Here is a 17,163-nt window from a genome sequence, read left to right on the forward strand (position 1 = left end):
AAATTATGGTTGGAACACAAGTTGCTGACTCCAATGCATGTTCTCTTCTCTTGTGTCCAAGGCAGACTTCTCTAGTTCACAGAGGATGGCCTCCTATGAGTGGCCTGGAAAACTTTACTCTTGAGACATCTGTCTATGGTGCTACTGTCAGAAGTGGAGTGGGCAGTGATGTGATGCCTCAAATGCGTTGGTATCCTACTTCCATCATTTAAACTTGAAACTATTTTTCTGAGGTTTATAACTCTTTCCAAATCAGTTGGATTAACAAAGTAACATCTAGAAATTAAAAGTAACAAAAATGGGGGAAAATATTACCTATTACAAATTCGGGGATAATTATCTCATTGGGATACAATGAGTTAAGTGAACATTTCAGAGAAGAAACAGCCATAGTATGATGGTTTGCTTAAAACTGTAATTTGTACAAGGAATTTACCAGTTGTTGTAGGTAGGTCATTTTTTCCACAGTGGGCATAATATTCTGTTAGGAAAACAAAAACACTTGTTATAAAAATACACAAAAAGAAAATATTGCTAACTGATATTAATTCATTTTATTTGAATGAAAATCACTTATTTCTGTGGGAACTTCAGCAGACTCCTTAGGGAAGAAAAGAGAACTAGCTTAACTGCATGATTTCACCTTAGAGTTGTACTAGAATGGTAGGGTCAGTTTATTGTAATGTTTGGGGCCCATGTCATTGCTATGAGAAACATGCAATTTTATAATGAATTCAATAAATTAAAACCTTCAACATCAGAGCCCCTGCTTCATGTCAAAGTAGTAACATATGACTGAAAACATGTTTCATTTCAAAATTTTCATCAGTTCTACATTATTCCTACAATATCAAATGCCTTGAGTGAATGTAGGTGACAAAAACATTGCAAAGTAGGCCTAGTAAGGTGTGTGGTAAAGTAAATCCTGCACATTCTTTCTAGAGGATATAACTATTATTTATGAGTGACCATTGGCTCTCCATTTGAGACAAACTGGCAGCTTAGAGAGAAAGAGTAAAACATGCCTCCTAGATACTTAAATAGGAAGATTTGGGGCTGGACCTCAGCCCACAAGGCTGTGGGCTTCTTCCTTTTCCAAATACCTCTTCACATCAAGCTTTTTGCTTGGATAATTCTACCACAGCTGTTTCTTAAACCAATGACCTACAAATCTTAATCCATTCCCTTATTCACCCCTTTAAAGAAGAGGTTCTCAAATTTTAAAGTGTATCAGAGCGCCCAGCTAATTCTGATGTGCTAGTTGAGAGTGAACACGTTGAAAACCACTGTACTAAGCAATAGTGAGAGGTTTTTCAGGAGGAAACTATGTTGAAAGCAAATGGCAGGCTCTTAGATCTGACACAAGCTTGATTTAAAAATGCACTTTTCTCTGCAATCACATATCTGATGTCTCTATCAAAGAGCACCAATGTATACTGTGGTGTAGACAGCCACACTGAATTTCCCCCAAACAGCATTGCATTTGGATAGATGATTCTTTCCATTGCTTATTCTACATGTGACTCTAACAAAGTAAGACACACTTTGCTGGAAATCTGGTTATTTCCTAATGAATTTGCTATTTAAAAGGTCTTTCACTTCAGTAGATAATCTGCTAGGATATTCCTTGAAAAATAATACTAAATATCAAAATCTGGCCACCATAAGAAATCCTCAGTATTATTCTTGAATGTTAGTGGTTTGGGGGGATATCTCTCATATTACCTACATGATTATTAAAATGGTAAGTTCAAAGGACTGAAATAACAGCAATAAAACCAGGTTCTTGGCTGCTCATTATTCATCACCTTTGGAAAACAAGTGGAAGAGATAAAAATAATCTAGGAATTAAAAAGAAGTGTCTCAAAAGATTATGAATGGGGAGACTGGGTGGCTCAGTTGGTTAAGTGTCTGCCCTCAGCTTGGGTCATGATCTTAGGGTCTTGGGATCCAGCCCCACATCTGGCTCCCTGCTTAGCAGGAAGTCTGCTTCTCCCTCTCCCTCTGTGATCTCTCTCTCTATTCCAAGTAAACAAATAAAATCTTTTAAAAAAAGAACATGAACCAATTCAGGTGGGTACTACTAAAGTGAATAGGGAAAAATTGTCATTTTTAAGCACCTTATAAATTTCTTTTCACTTTTTCAAATGAAGAAACTTACAGACATTCACATATGCCATTAATATTCTGATATTACAAATTGGTAATATGAATAAAAACTATTCAAATAAATATAAATTACTCACCAATTCATTTATGTTCCTTGTATTTTCCTTGAAGAGAGAAGAAGAAGAATTATATCTTTTACTCCACGGCATTGCTTATAAATAATTTCTCCTGAATACAAAGGCAAAAAATTCTCTTCCATAAACAGAAATGTTAGAGTAGATTATTTATTTATTTATTTATTTTTATTTTTATTCTTTTTTTTTTTTTAGAGTAGATTTATTTTCATTGTATGACTTTTGTGTGAATTATATTAGAATTTCCCTTTTGGTGATAAACATGCAATCAGTATGGTATTTACTATCATTTTTATTGTATATATTCTTGTATCTGGAGAGACTGTTAGGTTATTGTTGCATCCCTAACAACTAAGATGGTGTTTGGGACATAGTTCTTGTTCAGTAAGTGTTTGCCAAATGAATGAATGAATGAGTGCACAAGATTAATTTAGGAAGTTCATGGATGAACACTTTTTCATTTCAGTAGTCACTATTTTATTGTGTATTATAAGAAAATATCACTAGGTCAACTAACATGTTTTGGAAGGAAATATATATTGCTCCTATGATAAACTGACTTAAATTTAAATGAGTCAATTTCAAGAAAAATAGTACAATAGGAATTAACTTTTTTTTTTTTAAAGATTTTATTTATTTATTTTGTCAGAGAGAGAGAGAGGGAGAGAGAGCGAGCACAGGCAGACAGAATGGCAGGCAGAGGCAGAGGGAGAAGCAGGCTCCCGATGAGCAAGGAGCCCGATGTGGGACTCGATCCCAGGACGCCGGGATCATGACCTGAGCCGAAGGCAGCTGCTTAACCAACTGAGCCACCCAGGCGTCCCAGGAATTAACTTTTAAAAAAAGAAAATATTAAGTTTGAAGCTTCTAGGAATGAAAACCATTAAAAGATGTATCCTCCATTCTTGACAGAATCTGGAAATCAAGTGTATTAGCTGATTCATGCAAAAATATATTTTCTCTAATTGAATTCTTCATAGAATTAGGGTAAGAGGGTGCAATTTTAGTGTCATTCTTTTTTTTAAAAACCTTGGTTTTTGATTGACTTGGAATATGTTTCCCAAATCCAAGCTAACTTCAATATTTTTTCAAAGTAATATAATATTTTTACTTCACATAGTACTATAGATGTGAAATCAATACATACCTCACATAGGATGTGGGATAAATGTCCCACCAAGAGAAAACAATACCAAGAAAGATATAGCATTTATTAAAATACAGTATAGTATTCTTGGTCATAAAGTGATAATAAAGAAAATACAACTTTGTGAGCAAAAGTGTACAGAACTAGGAAAGAAAAGTAAAGATGATGGACCATTAAAAGGAAACTCAAAGATATTCTGCTTCAACAATGTAACTTGCAAATGACTTACAAGTCTTTTCCTAAAATCCCTTTCATGTTAGTCCATAGCATATTGGTAAAGCAAGGGAAGACCTCGTGATTTTCACAATTATAGCTAAAAATAATACTCACGTTAGGTGAATGAAAAAATGACCTATGTTTGATAGGAAAACGTATCTCATCAATCAAGGATTAATAGATTGAAAAAATTAAACTTCACCATACTAGGATAAATGATCATACTCTTTTCCTGCTTAAATTTCTATAGGACAAATAATTTCTTTTATAACCTTGATTAAATAAAAAATGTCAAATTATATGTAATTTAAGAAGTTAGGATTTACGGGCGCCTGGGTGGCTCAGTGGGTTGAAGCCTCTGCCTTTGGCTCAGGTCATGATCTCAGGGTCCTGGGATCAAGCCCCACATCAGGCTCTCTGCTCAGCGGGGAGCCTGCTTCCTCCCCTCTCTCTCTCTGCCTGCCTCTCTGCATACTTGTGATCTCTGTCTGTCAAATGGATAGGTAAAATCTTAAAAAAAAAAAAAGAATACCTACTTAAAAAAAAAAAGAAAGAAGTTAGGATTTACTTCTTGGGAGATGCTGACAGATTCCTTAGAGAAAGAAAAACAATAGAGCTTAATTTACCTAGATTGTATTCATACTAGCAACAACGTGTCACTCTACAACCATTATCCATTGTGTAGATAACATTTAGTCTCTGCCTGAGTTAAAGAACAAAGTTGACCAAAGTTTCACTCTCTCTACATAATTAATTTACTATATTCCAGATAATAAACTCATTCCACACTATTTGGAGTTGTGAATAACTGAATCAAAAGCGTTCCCAAATAGCATCCATAGAGAAGAGAGAGATTTTCTTTTTCCACTGTACAATTTCCAATTTTCTTCTATTTTCATTACTATCTTTTTTCTTTGGTATTTTTTAAAGAGGTGAAATGCATCACAGGAGACATGAAAATCCCTCAGTAATACTGAGGATGTCCTCATAGCCAGAAAGTCATTTGCAAATTAGCATTTAATATGGATCCAGAAAAAGATGAGTCCTTATTGCAGAAAAATGAATTGACAAAATACACAGTGTTCATCATGACTTCTGAGCCAATATCATTAATATTGAGAGACCTTTAGGAAAAACCCACAAATTTAGTTTTGGTAATTAGGATGTTTGGGTCTTTACTCCTCCCTCTCTGTTTTTTATGGCTGCACTTCCAATTTTTTTCTGACGCTATAGTTTGGTCTCATTGGTGAAAAAGAAAAAACTATTGTAAAGACTTATTAGTTCCGTGCATATTATGTTTTTACTAGGTGAAAGGAGTTTATGTTTTATTAAAGTGTCTTACCTCACTGGAGGAGTCCTGTTCTGTCTTCTGCATAAAAAAGAAAAACAAACACAAGTTTCAGTTTTATTTGTTATTTAAAATGCAAATCTAGGGTCTCTGGGTGGCTCAGTTGGTTAAGCAACTGCCTTCGGCTCAAGTCATGATCCTGGAGTCCAGGGATCAAAACCCGCATCCGGCTCCCTACTTGGCCGGGAGTCTGCTTCTCCCTCTGACACTTCCCCTTCTCATGCTCTCTCTCATTCTGTCTCTCTCTCTCAAATAAATAAATAAAAAATCTTTAAAAAAATAAAATGCAAATCTGTCTTGTTTTCATGACATGGTCTTTTAGAAATCTCTTTCTGGGAATGTTTAGGGTTTAGTTGAACATTTTCCCTAATATTCATGGACATATCAGTGTATATTTCAAATAAATCCTTGTTTGGCTCAATATAGTTCTTCTAGGAAGTGGTTGAGTTTTTGATTTCTAAGTACTAATCTTGAAATATAAGTGTAGATGTACTACAGAATCTTAAAATACTTTTATTTATTTATTTTTTAAAAAAACTTTTACTTATTTATTTGCCAGGAAAAGATACACAGAGAGAGGGAACACAAGCAGGGGAGTGGGAGAGGGAGAGGTAAACTCCCTGCCAAGCAGAGAGCCCGATTTGGGGCTTGATCCCGGGACCCTGGGATCATGACCCCAGCCAAAGGCAGACACTTAATGACTGAGCCATCCAGGTGCCCCTGGAATCTTAAAATGTTTTAATACCATGAGATTATATTTTATTTAGTTTATGTTGATGTCTAGATTTAATCTTAAAGGAAAGACTGAGGACAATTACCGATTTAGAGAGAAAAGGAGAAGGGTGGTTAAGACTAGTATATTATATTGGGGCACATGCGTGGCTCAGTTAGTTAAGCGACTGACTCTCAGTTTCACCTCAGGTCATGATCTCAAGGTTTTGAGGTGAGCCCTGCCTCTGGCTCCATGCTGAGTTGGAGCCTGCTTAAGATTCTCTCTCCTGGGGCGCCTGGGTGGCTCAGTGGGTTAAGCCTCTGCCTTTGGCTCAGGTTATGATCTCAGGGTCCTGGGATCGAGCCCGGCCTCAGGCTCTCTGCTCAGCAGGGAGCCTGCTTCCCCCTCTCTCTGCCAGCCTCTCTGCCTACTTGTGATCTTTCTCTCTGTCAAATAAATAAATAAAAAATCTAAAAGAAAAAAAAAAGATTCTCTCTCCCTTTCCCTTTGATCCTCCTGAACCCCTGTGGATCCTCTCCCCTTACACTTGTTCTCTCTTTCTCCCTCAAAAAATAAACAAACAAACAAATAAATAAAATAAAAGACTAATAGATTATAAACAGAAGAAACAATCAAACTTGGTATAAGATTGATCACTGAAGTGTTGTTATGTTTATTTATTTCTATGTACCTAAATGGAATTCTTAACCCTAGTTTTGCTTGTGAATTGTCTCTAAATTCAAGAAATAAAAACTTTACAAGACTTATGTGCAAAATGTGGAAACACAGAGGAAACAGAATTCTGATCACCTTAACAATGTGGTGCAGTTGTGGCGAGGGCGGTATTAGGTAGGGGAGAGGGATTGACAGTACGGGTTGCTGGGGAAGGAAAAAAATCAGTCACTTCCGAGGAAGTTAGTAGATTACATGTGTGTTTTCAAAGCACTTCATATGGTGTATCTAGTCCACCTTATCATTTTGTGACATGCGTACTTGCTATATTCTCACTAGAAGACTGGGATGCCTTGAGAAGTTAAGGGATTATTTTGCAAGAAGTTATTTGGTAGTGATTTTCAGAAGTAATGACTCTTTAGCGCATGGATGTTTTCTGTCTAAACATCTTGGATTCTGAGCTCCTGTAACCAAGAATACTGAAATTCTGATGCTGTGGTTTTGGAGTCTACATTTTATCTGTGACTTTCCTGCACTTTTCAAAATATCCTTGTTTTATCTTAATATATGTCTTACTTTTAGGAAGTGGTTCTTGGAGTAAAAAGAGAGTTCCCTAGAACATTCAAGCAGATATGGAAAGTAGTATAGCTATAGCTTTTTAATCATTTAGCCCATAGCTAACATCTCCTCAATCCTACAAGAACACTTTATAAAAACTGTTTCTGTTAACCTTGATACCTTGTATAAGACAAGGTCAATGATATCTTTAACTAGAAATTTTAAGGTCACACATTTATCTCTATTCCCTGCTGCCTACCCCTGCCATCGTTTGCATAAAAATACACTCTTTTTATATTTAAATGAGAATAGATACTCATGAACATCTCATTATACTTACATGCTTTGCAAGAGCAAAAACCAAAAGGCAGGTAAAAATGAAGAACTTCATGTTTACTTAGTCCTGTAAAATAGGTATGTAGCAAATTAATAATAGTTTTGCTCTCTTTAAAAATCACACATTTCCTCATTAATTGCATATTCATTTACCTTTGTTCCAGACAGTTAGAAAAGTGTAATGAAAATTTTGGTAAAAGCAGATTCATTTGAGACAAACATGGATAGGAATTTGAAAAGTTCTTTATAAGGAGAGGTTTTACTTGCAGAATATAATGTAAGATATTGGTTTCTAAAACATGGAAGTTCCTTTTCAGGTGTAGCAAGTTAGTAGGGTGATTTTCCCTATATATAACTGGTTAATTAATTTACTAATTCACTTATTCAATGAATAGTTGCCCCAACTTATCAGGTACTATACCAAACATGAAGATACGGTGATAAAAAAATAACTACGCTCTAGTAGGCCATTTATTTATATCTTCTTCAGTCTTGCAGAAAATGACTGTCAGAAATGCAAAGTAGAGGAGAAACTCATTTTAAAATCAATATTCGGTGAACCCAGACATGCAGTCTGCCTCCCTCATGAGAAGTAGCAGGTGGAAGGAGCACTGTGCTGGGTACAAAGAGGTCTGGGTGCAGGTCAGCCTGAGCCAGGCTGCTGAAGCTTGAGCGGCTCACTGAACATCTCGTATGGGTAGTAAAAGAAGACTACAGAGAAGACCATTTCTAAAATCCCTTCCAGCTCGGTCTCTAATACTGGGACTACGTATTAGTTCACAAGGATTGTTGACTACCCAGTAACTTAATTTTCCCAGTAGGTAAACAAAGAACTGAAAAGTGAAATAGTTATTCTTTTTTTTTTTTTTAAGATTTTATTTATTTATTTGACAGACAGAGATCACAAGTAGGCAGAGAGGCAGGCAGAGAGAGAGAGGAGGAAGCAGGCTCCCTGCTGAGCAGAGAGCCTGATGCGGGGCTGGATCCCAGGACCCTGGGACCATGACCTGAGCTGAAGGCAGAGGCTTTAACCCACTGAGCCACCCAGGCGCCCCTGAAATAGTTATTCTAATGCATTTTTTGATCTATAGCAGTGCTTTACTGTCTAGATCTACAAATATTAACTTAATTATTTTTAAAGGGTGAGATTTTGTTTTACTCAAATAGTATTAAATTTGCTGGTGATCCTTACCTATGCACTTTTGGGGAATGTGTGCTTATAGGCACTACTCTGTCTTAAGATTTGCTTTGCCTTAATTTGTTATTAATTTATCATTCTTACTAAAAATCTTAGGTATATTTGTTTACTCTTACGGGATGGTACATAATATTCATTTTAGAAGCACTTCATAATGACAATGCTTTAAAATAATATTATAAACCTATTATTGCCTCTTAAATATGAAATAAATTTATATATATATATATAAATTTATACACATATATGTATACCAGTTTACCTCGATTTTACTTATATTAGTCTCCGTGGGTAAAAGAAATTGGAATATAGACAAATGCTAACTGAGAGCCAAAGAAATACTTATAGCACGTTAAATGAGAAACAAATAGTTGTAGTTATGAATCACCTGTATATGCCAGACATTGTGCTAAGTATGTTTTAGATATCTCGTCTCCAGAACAACTGTGTTAGGTTAATGTCTGATTACCAGATTAAAGAAGTGATCCAGGAGTCCACACCTTAAATACACAGTACCCTGGATTTCCAAAAACCTCATTAAGATGACCTAGCCCCTAAAATAAGACATTGACACTTAAAAAAAGAAAGATGTTAACACTTCATGATAAAAATGTAGTGTAATAAACATTTTACAATGTCTAAACATTGATTGTATCCAAAAGCACTGAGAAGGAGCTAAATCAGTAGCTTATGCTTTAGAACAATTTCTCAAAGGACCTTAAAGTACACTGGCATTCGTTTCTTTAAACATATTTTTTGGAACAATGTTGTTGGGTTTCACAATATTATAATGCACATAGGATAACAAAAAGAAAAATAAAAACATTACCTTGCTTCTTAATTGGAAGGCAAGAAGTCAGGGCAGTGGAGATCTGAGATGGTTTATCATAGCGCTGTTTAAACCTAGTTCTTCCATGCTATGGTAATTCTGCGGTTTAAAATACCTAAAAAGGATTTGAATTCCAAGAAGCCATGTTGGTTAGAAGTGGCTTCTCCATCCAATTTTTGTACCACATATTCCAAGGAGAGCTTCCACTGAGGTTGATTTGGAACATGATAACAGGAAATGAGGATGTTATCAGGTGGAGTGATTATTCAAATTCCGTGTTTGTGTGGCTGCCCCCTGCCATGTACTGGTTGCATGGTTCATAATCAGTTTTTATTTTTTCCTAGAGGTACACCAATGTCTCTTCTAGTCTAAAGCATCCTGAATAAATCTCTAAAGGGACATTTTGGATATGTTCATAAAATTCCATTAGTATATGAAAAATGACATTTTCCATGTTTATTGCTTACCATTTGCCACTATTAAACATGTGGTTATCATATGCGAGTCCATGTGATATAATGGGAAACTCAGCTCTCCTACTAACTAGCAGTAGCTTTCATCAGGATTTACATCCTTGACTTCTCTTGGTAGTTTCTGAATCTGTAAAATAATAATAGTCATATGTAATCCAATTTATAAAATTGTAACAACTAGCAACTATTTGTACAAAAGATACAAAAGTGAATTTGTATCTCCATGGCACTTGCTTTTTTGGAAGTCACAAGATGAAAAAACTATGGTAAGCAGGCAGGTAACATAAGTGCCAAAAGTAGGGCCAGGTTTAAGGAAAACCGGGGATTGTGGGGCCTATGGCCTTCCTGAAAGTGTAGGGCTGATCTGAGGGGGAAAGTCCGTCCTCAGCCCCAGTCAGTTCTGACATGTGATATAAATGCTCCATTGTGGCCACTGCTTCCTTTTCTTAAAGACAAGCTAAGTGCCTAGTTATTTATTCAGAATGTTTTGTGTATCGATTGTCAGCAAATTGAAATTCTTTACATATACCGTGTCTGTTGACAGAATCCAAATGCTTCTGGATCTTGCCCACGTGCTGCCAATCTGAGGTTTCTGGAGAAAATGCTAGTTTTTAGACTCATGTAATTATTGGAAACTGAATCATTTTGGAAAACCAGGTCTTCCAGTTAGCTGAAGCATTGATGCTTAAGTGTGAAGATGTTAAAATTCCTAATAATCGTGTGTAGAAATCTGTGAAATTTACCACACGTGTGATTACAGTCTCAACCCTAGGGAAGCCCAGTTGTTATACGTGGTATTTAACCCCCTAAAACTGTTTCCACCATAGGATTATGTTTCATGCAGTTGCTATTTTTTCATCTCTTTCAGAGTTGTATGACTCTGTTGCTGCTCCCTGTCAGCCATCTTGTTTTTTAATGAAATCATTTAAACAACTCTGTCCTCTGGTGGAGAAGAAATCAAACTTTTCATTGTTGCTTATCTGCCACTTAGGTCAGCCGACACTTGGTTGATGCTTTCATTTCACTTAACCATCTAATTACTTGCCTGCGGCAACAACCACTCTGCTCTTTCATACAGCTGTTAATTTTTGAGAACATGAAAATCAGACAGCCATGCTTGTTGATTTCTATGATTCTCCTAGGGGTTCCTTCTCTATAAGGTAGGAGCCCATCTGTTCCTCTCCTGGGAACTTACCTATATGTTTATCCTCTCTTCCTCCAAGAGTTTTACTTGTTTCATTTATACTCGCTCCTTTGGCTTAGTCTAGGGTGTCCCCAGTTCTTCAGTCTACAGGTACCATCTCACAGTTCTGTGGCCCCCACACCAGCTCTGTTACACATTCTTCCTTTCACTCCTCACCAGACTTCTTGGAAGACTTCCTACTAGTGGCATTTCTGTCTACCCTCCTCAGTCCATTGCTTCTGCCCCAGTTTATCTTCTGTTGGTGAGATCACTGTAATGGGCTTTCTCATAAGTTCCTTATAAGTTATCTCTAAAATGCATTTTCTACACCTTCTTCACAAAGATTTTCTATCCCAAATGGATGTGATAGATTAGGTTACCGAACCAAAACATTTGTACAGTTTCTTATACTGTCTAGGGTAATGGCCAGGATATTGAACATAGAATTCAAGGTTATTCAGAAACTTCTCAGGAGACATTTCTGGCCCCACTTCCTGACATGTTTTATGCCTTATCACAATCTTTCCAGAACACACTATGAAATGTCCCATGAAATGTGAAATATCACATTTTCTGCCTTGTAAATGCCCATGCCTTCATGAAGGTCCAGTGGAAATGTGAACCATGTGTGAAAAGATCTCCCAAATCTTTGATATACTTGAACTTTTCATATATGCTATGAACAAAATGTCTGGACAGATGCTGAAGTTGAAAATGTAGTTAGGACTCTGTATTCAGTGAATAATTCTTGAGTACCTAATATGTACTGGGATTACCCTAGGCATCTGGCAGAAAGTCATGAACAAAAGAAAACCTGGTTTTCGTTAAGTTTATATTTTAACTGGTTAAGGTACTAATGCATGATAAATAATAAATCATTAGTTCAATCATGATGCATGCTATGGGGAAAATTGAATTGAAGAAAAAGGATAGGAAATATTGGTAGGAATAAGGTGTTCACTATTTGGTGAGACAGCCAGGAAGTACCTCCCTGAGAAGAAGAGTGAAAGCTTGAAAGAAATAAGGAAGTAAACCTTGCAGATAGTTCAGGAGAAACTCATCTGCTGCAAAGGCCTTGGCATGTAAGTATACTTGACAAGTTTCAGAAATATTAAGAGACCAGTGTGATTGGAAAATAGTGAATTTGGTGGAAGCAAAATGGGGCCATAATTCAGAACTCTTGGTGTTGCCAGGACTTCAGAAAATAATTACACTGATTGGAAGCTGACATGTTAATACACTGCTGTGCCACACCAAAGTGTTATGAGGTATCAAAATCACATGATACTGGAAAAACTTTTAAGAAATGAAACTTAAAGTAGCTTCTTGCATTATACTATCTTATTGATTCCAGTCAATTTAAGTAATTATATAAAAATGTAAAAATTATGTAAATTATGTAAAATCCTATACAAAATACAAGCTAAAAATATATAGTACCTCAAATGTCATTAGAATCCTGAATTAGGCATATACCATACATAATAGTATCAGAATTCAGAATTTCTTCAGATGAATCCATTTATTTTTCCTGAAAAAAAAAAAAAAGGATTTAAAAAGTATAAATTGCTCCCTTGAGTTGGCACTTTGACAAATGCCTATACTGAAGATAAAATAAATGCTAAGAGGAAAGTATCTTTAGACAATACAAGGTTATATATTCTATTTTCTTCAAGAATGCTTACAATGTAATATCCTTTCTTACAATAATATTTCTGTTGAACTAAAGCACAAATATTTGAAAAAATAGATTGAATAGTTCCTGTGAATAAAAAGGTCTTACCTCTTCAGATGAATCATTAGCTTTTATAGGAAGAGAAAAGCAGGAAAAAAAGATAGCTTAATTTTGTAATGTGGTTGAAGGCAAAATTACAAGCATAGAATTGATACATATTGTTTGGTAATTTATATACTAAATTAGCTGTTTCTATTTAAAGACTTATTATAAAACTAGTAGTAAACATAGATTAAAATAAAGATGTTGGGGCGCCTGGGTGGCTCAGTGGGTTAAAGCCTCTACCTTCAGGACAGGTCATGGTCTCAGGGTCCTGGGATCGGGCCCCACATCGGGCTCTCTGCTCAGTGGGGAGCCTACTTCCCCTTCTCTCTCTGTCTGCCTCTCTGTCTACTTGTGATCTCTCTCTGTCAAAATAAATAAATAAAAGTTTAAAAAAATAAAAATAAAAAAGATGTTTCCCAAGTTCAAAAAGCAAGAGTTTCTTAAATTTAAACATTTGTTTTGGGAATGCCTGAGTAGTTGAGTAGGTTAAGTGTCTGCCTTTGGCTCAGGACATGATCCTGGGGGTCTGGGAGAGAGCCCCACATTGGGCTCCCTGCTCAGTGGAAGTCTACTTCTCCCTTTCCCTCCCTCTGCCACTCCCTCTCCCCCTGTTCATGCTGTCTCTGCTTGCTTTATCTCTCGCAAATAAATAAATAAATAAATAAATCTTAAATAAACAAATAAATATCTGTTTTGCTCATAGGTTCATTATTCTGGCTTTCCTCCGTTTCTTTTCTGCTGTGCTCTCTTTCCAATCTCTTTCTTTCTTTTCCATGCCATGTGAAGTGGTAAACTTTGGTTTCATAATTCATTTGTAATTTTAAATTCAGAGTTGAGCATATGTTAGCACTTGGAATATTGCCTCTAATTACGTATGACTTTCCCAGTAACTGGATACAAGGAGTACCTGAGGTGGAAGTTTCTTCTAGTTTTATCAGAAGCAGAAGTGAGGCTCAGAGAAGATATGTGATGGGCTTACAGACATCCCTGGACTCAGGTCAGGAAATACTGAATTTCATTCCAGTAATTTTTGCATTTAAAAGCATTCTGTCTGTATTGAGCCATCTTTTTCAATTTTGATTTCGAGCCAAATACATCTGTATATGTATGTAAATATGTTTGGTCACCTTAAGGAAATTTTGTAAGCTAATCTGAGGAAAATTTTATATAATTTAATAAACAGATAAATACAAACATAGTTCAGATCACAAATATATTAGATACTGTTAATGTAATGAACAAGAGTTTCTCCTCTAATTTTTTTTAGGTAGTTATAGACCTTGCAATCATCAGAACAAGAATAAAACTAATGAAACTTGATTTTATATGGGTCTTGATAAAGTAGATGTGATAAAATACTAACTCACTTATTCCTTGATTAAACATATATTGATAAATCAGTGCTCCAAAATGTTATGAAACTGGTGGTACAAACAAAATAAAGATTATATTCCCTGATTTCAAGGAGCTGAATTTCTCATGAATTTATACAAGATAGGTTCATCAAAATGCTGTGGGGGGAATATACTTAACATTCAAAATGTTATGAGATCCCGAAATGTTCCTGTCACCTAAACTAATAAAACAGGGGACATCTAGGTAAGGATTGGAGTGAGTGTTGTGCCAAACCCTACAATATTACAGAAATGAGGACATGAGGAAATGGAAGGTATTGGAAAGCTGAGCAGACATAAAAATGAGAGACTGTAGTGTAGAAGAAGAGGAGAGAGTTGAGTGTGAGAGAAAGATTGGCAGGAGCTGAGGCCCAGAAGGCCCAAGAGTCTATAACTCATTTTTGGGGCCGGAGGGTAGCATGAAAGACTTTAAGCTGACATGTGACGTGAGAAGAATTGCATTTTAAATTAATCACCATGGCAACAATATAGAAAAGACTAAAGGAGGGGCAAAAACAGCAGACAGGATAACCATTTAAGAGGGTGTGAATAGATTGGTATGTAAGTGTAAGGGCTCCCTTGTAGACATGGCATTGGGGTGATGATTAAGAAACAGATTGAAGGAACATTTAAAGGAAGAAGTAGCAAACTATTAACCAATCAGAAATTGCAGAACAATGTTTCTCGACTATAAGAAATAGAATTGGAGAAAATTATTAACTTCTTTCTACTAGTTTATGAAAAAGAAAATAAAAGCTTAATCTGGGACCATTTGCTTATCGTCCTCTAGCTCAATTGTAAGTGAGTAAATTTAGAGCTGGTACAGGTAAAAATGAACTGTATTTGAATCGGACACATAACAATTAAAAGGTAATGTGAGAATATTCTGGAATTATAAAACTTACAAAACTCTCATTATTTCATCTAATTAAAAAAAGGAAGAGAGTAAGAAATGGCTTTCTCCTGAAATGTTTATGTCAACGATGATAAAAGATCACAGAAGCATACTGCACCTGAAAATAGAAATATTACATTTCTGCTAACAGCCCCCCCCCCCATTTTAAAGAGGTATTTATATAGAGAAAAGTGTACCATTCTTAAGTATAGAGTGGACAAACTTTTGTTTGTGGAAGTGTAACTTCCACTTAGGTCAAGATACAGATCATTTCAAGCACCGCAGAGGCTTACCTCTCTCCTGTCAATAATCCAGCCAAGGGGCACCTGGGTGGCTCAGTGGGTTAAGCCTCTGCCTTCGGTTCAGGTCATGATCTCAGGATCCTGGGATCGAGTCCTGCATCGAGCTCCCTGCTCCCTCATCAAGTTCCCCCTCTCCCTCTGCTGCTCCTCCCACTTGTGCTCTCTCTCCTTCTCTCACTCTCTGTCAAATAAATAAATTCTTTAAAAAAAAAATCCAGCCAAAAGGTGACTACTGTCATAACTTCTAAATCATATTAATTTCACCTGATTTTGAACTTCCTATAAATGGCATACAGGGTACATATCCTTTTGTACTTGGTTTCTTTCACTCATTTCTCTGAGAGTCACCCATGTTATTGCATGTAGTTGCTTTATTTCCATTTCTGAGAATAATCCATTGTTTGAGTAAACTGTAAATCATCTATTTTCCTGCTGATAGACATTGGGGTTGTTTGCTTTTTTTTTTTCCTTTTATGAATAGCACTGCTATGAAATTTCTTGAACATGTCTCCTGATGGGCATTAGCCCATATTTTTTTTTGGTTATTAAAAAATTTCAATCATCAAACATGTGAATAAGTAATAATGACCCATACCTTATTTTACTTAGATCTTAACCACCAGTTGTTAATCATTTATTTATATTAAGAGCATGGGATGTTATTCAGAATATAAAATATTAAGAATATCTTAATGAGGGACTCCTGGGTGGCTCAGTCAGTTAAGCATCTGCCTTCAGCTCAGGTTGTGATCCCAGAGTCCTGGGATCTAGTCCCCCATCAGGCTCCTGGCTCAGTGAGGAGTCTGCTTCTCCTTCTGCCTGCCACTCCCCTGCTTATGCGCACTCTCTCTGTCTCTCTCTCTCTGTCAAATAAATAAATAAAATCTTTAAAAAATTAAAAAAATAAAATCTTTAGAGGACATTTCTACATTATATAGGATGATGATTAGAATACCTAATACTATTGGAACTTTTCTTGTATCCTAGCATTCTGTTATATAGTTTACATAAATGCCTGAAATAATCTTTGCAAAAAATCTAAGTCAATGGTGTATTTCTATGCTTGCATTTCAGTTGGTGGTATGTTAGCTGACTGCGATTAAGTACATTAGAAATGTTACACACAAAAAAAGGGGTGGAGCTGAGCGGGAAGATAAACATCCTGACTCCAAAGCCTGCATCCTTTCACTGCAATACACATGTCTCCAAGGACATGTCCTATAAATACCTTACCTTATCAACAATCTTCCTTGAGGTTTCCTTAAAAAGAGAAAAGAAAAGTAAGCACATTCTCATTCTGTGAGTTACACAGAATCTCCATCAGGACACAGCAAGAAAACCCATGTTCCATAAAGAAAGAAGAATAATGCATTCATTTTTATTGCTTGAATTGTATCTGAGTTCTCCAACCATGGAAACACACAATCAGTGTTTTACTAGAATGTGAGTTCTGTATGTGGTATGATATCCTTCTTTTATTTGCTGTTGTATCCCCAAGATCTAAAATCATGTGAGGAACATAATACTTAATCAATACACATTTCTTAAATATACACAGAAGTTTAACTTACTTACAATATGAAGAAACATTTTATTTTATTTTATTTTATTTTTTTTTTTAAGATTTTATTTATTTATTTGACAGAGAGAGATCACAAGTAGAGAGGCAGGCAGAGAGAGGGAGGGAAGCAGGCTCCCTGCTGAGCAGAGAGCCCGATGCGGGACTCGATCCCAGGACCCTGAGATCATGACCTGAGCCGAAGGCAGCGGCTTAAACCACTGAGCCACCCAGGCGCCCTGAAGAAACATTTTAAATGGTACTGTGTTTACTGCAATGTATTTTAAGTGGGTGTTTGTATGTAGAGGTATTTATTCAA

Source organism: Enhydra lutris, unplaced genomic scaffold (assembly GCF_002288905.1).
Source record: "Enhydra lutris kenyoni isolate GAN:26980312 unplaced genomic scaffold, ASM228890v2 scaffoldscaffold21, whole genome shotgun sequence".
In the NCBI taxonomy this organism is placed as follows: domain Eukaryota; kingdom Metazoa; phylum Chordata; class Mammalia; order Carnivora; family Mustelidae; genus Enhydra; species Enhydra lutris.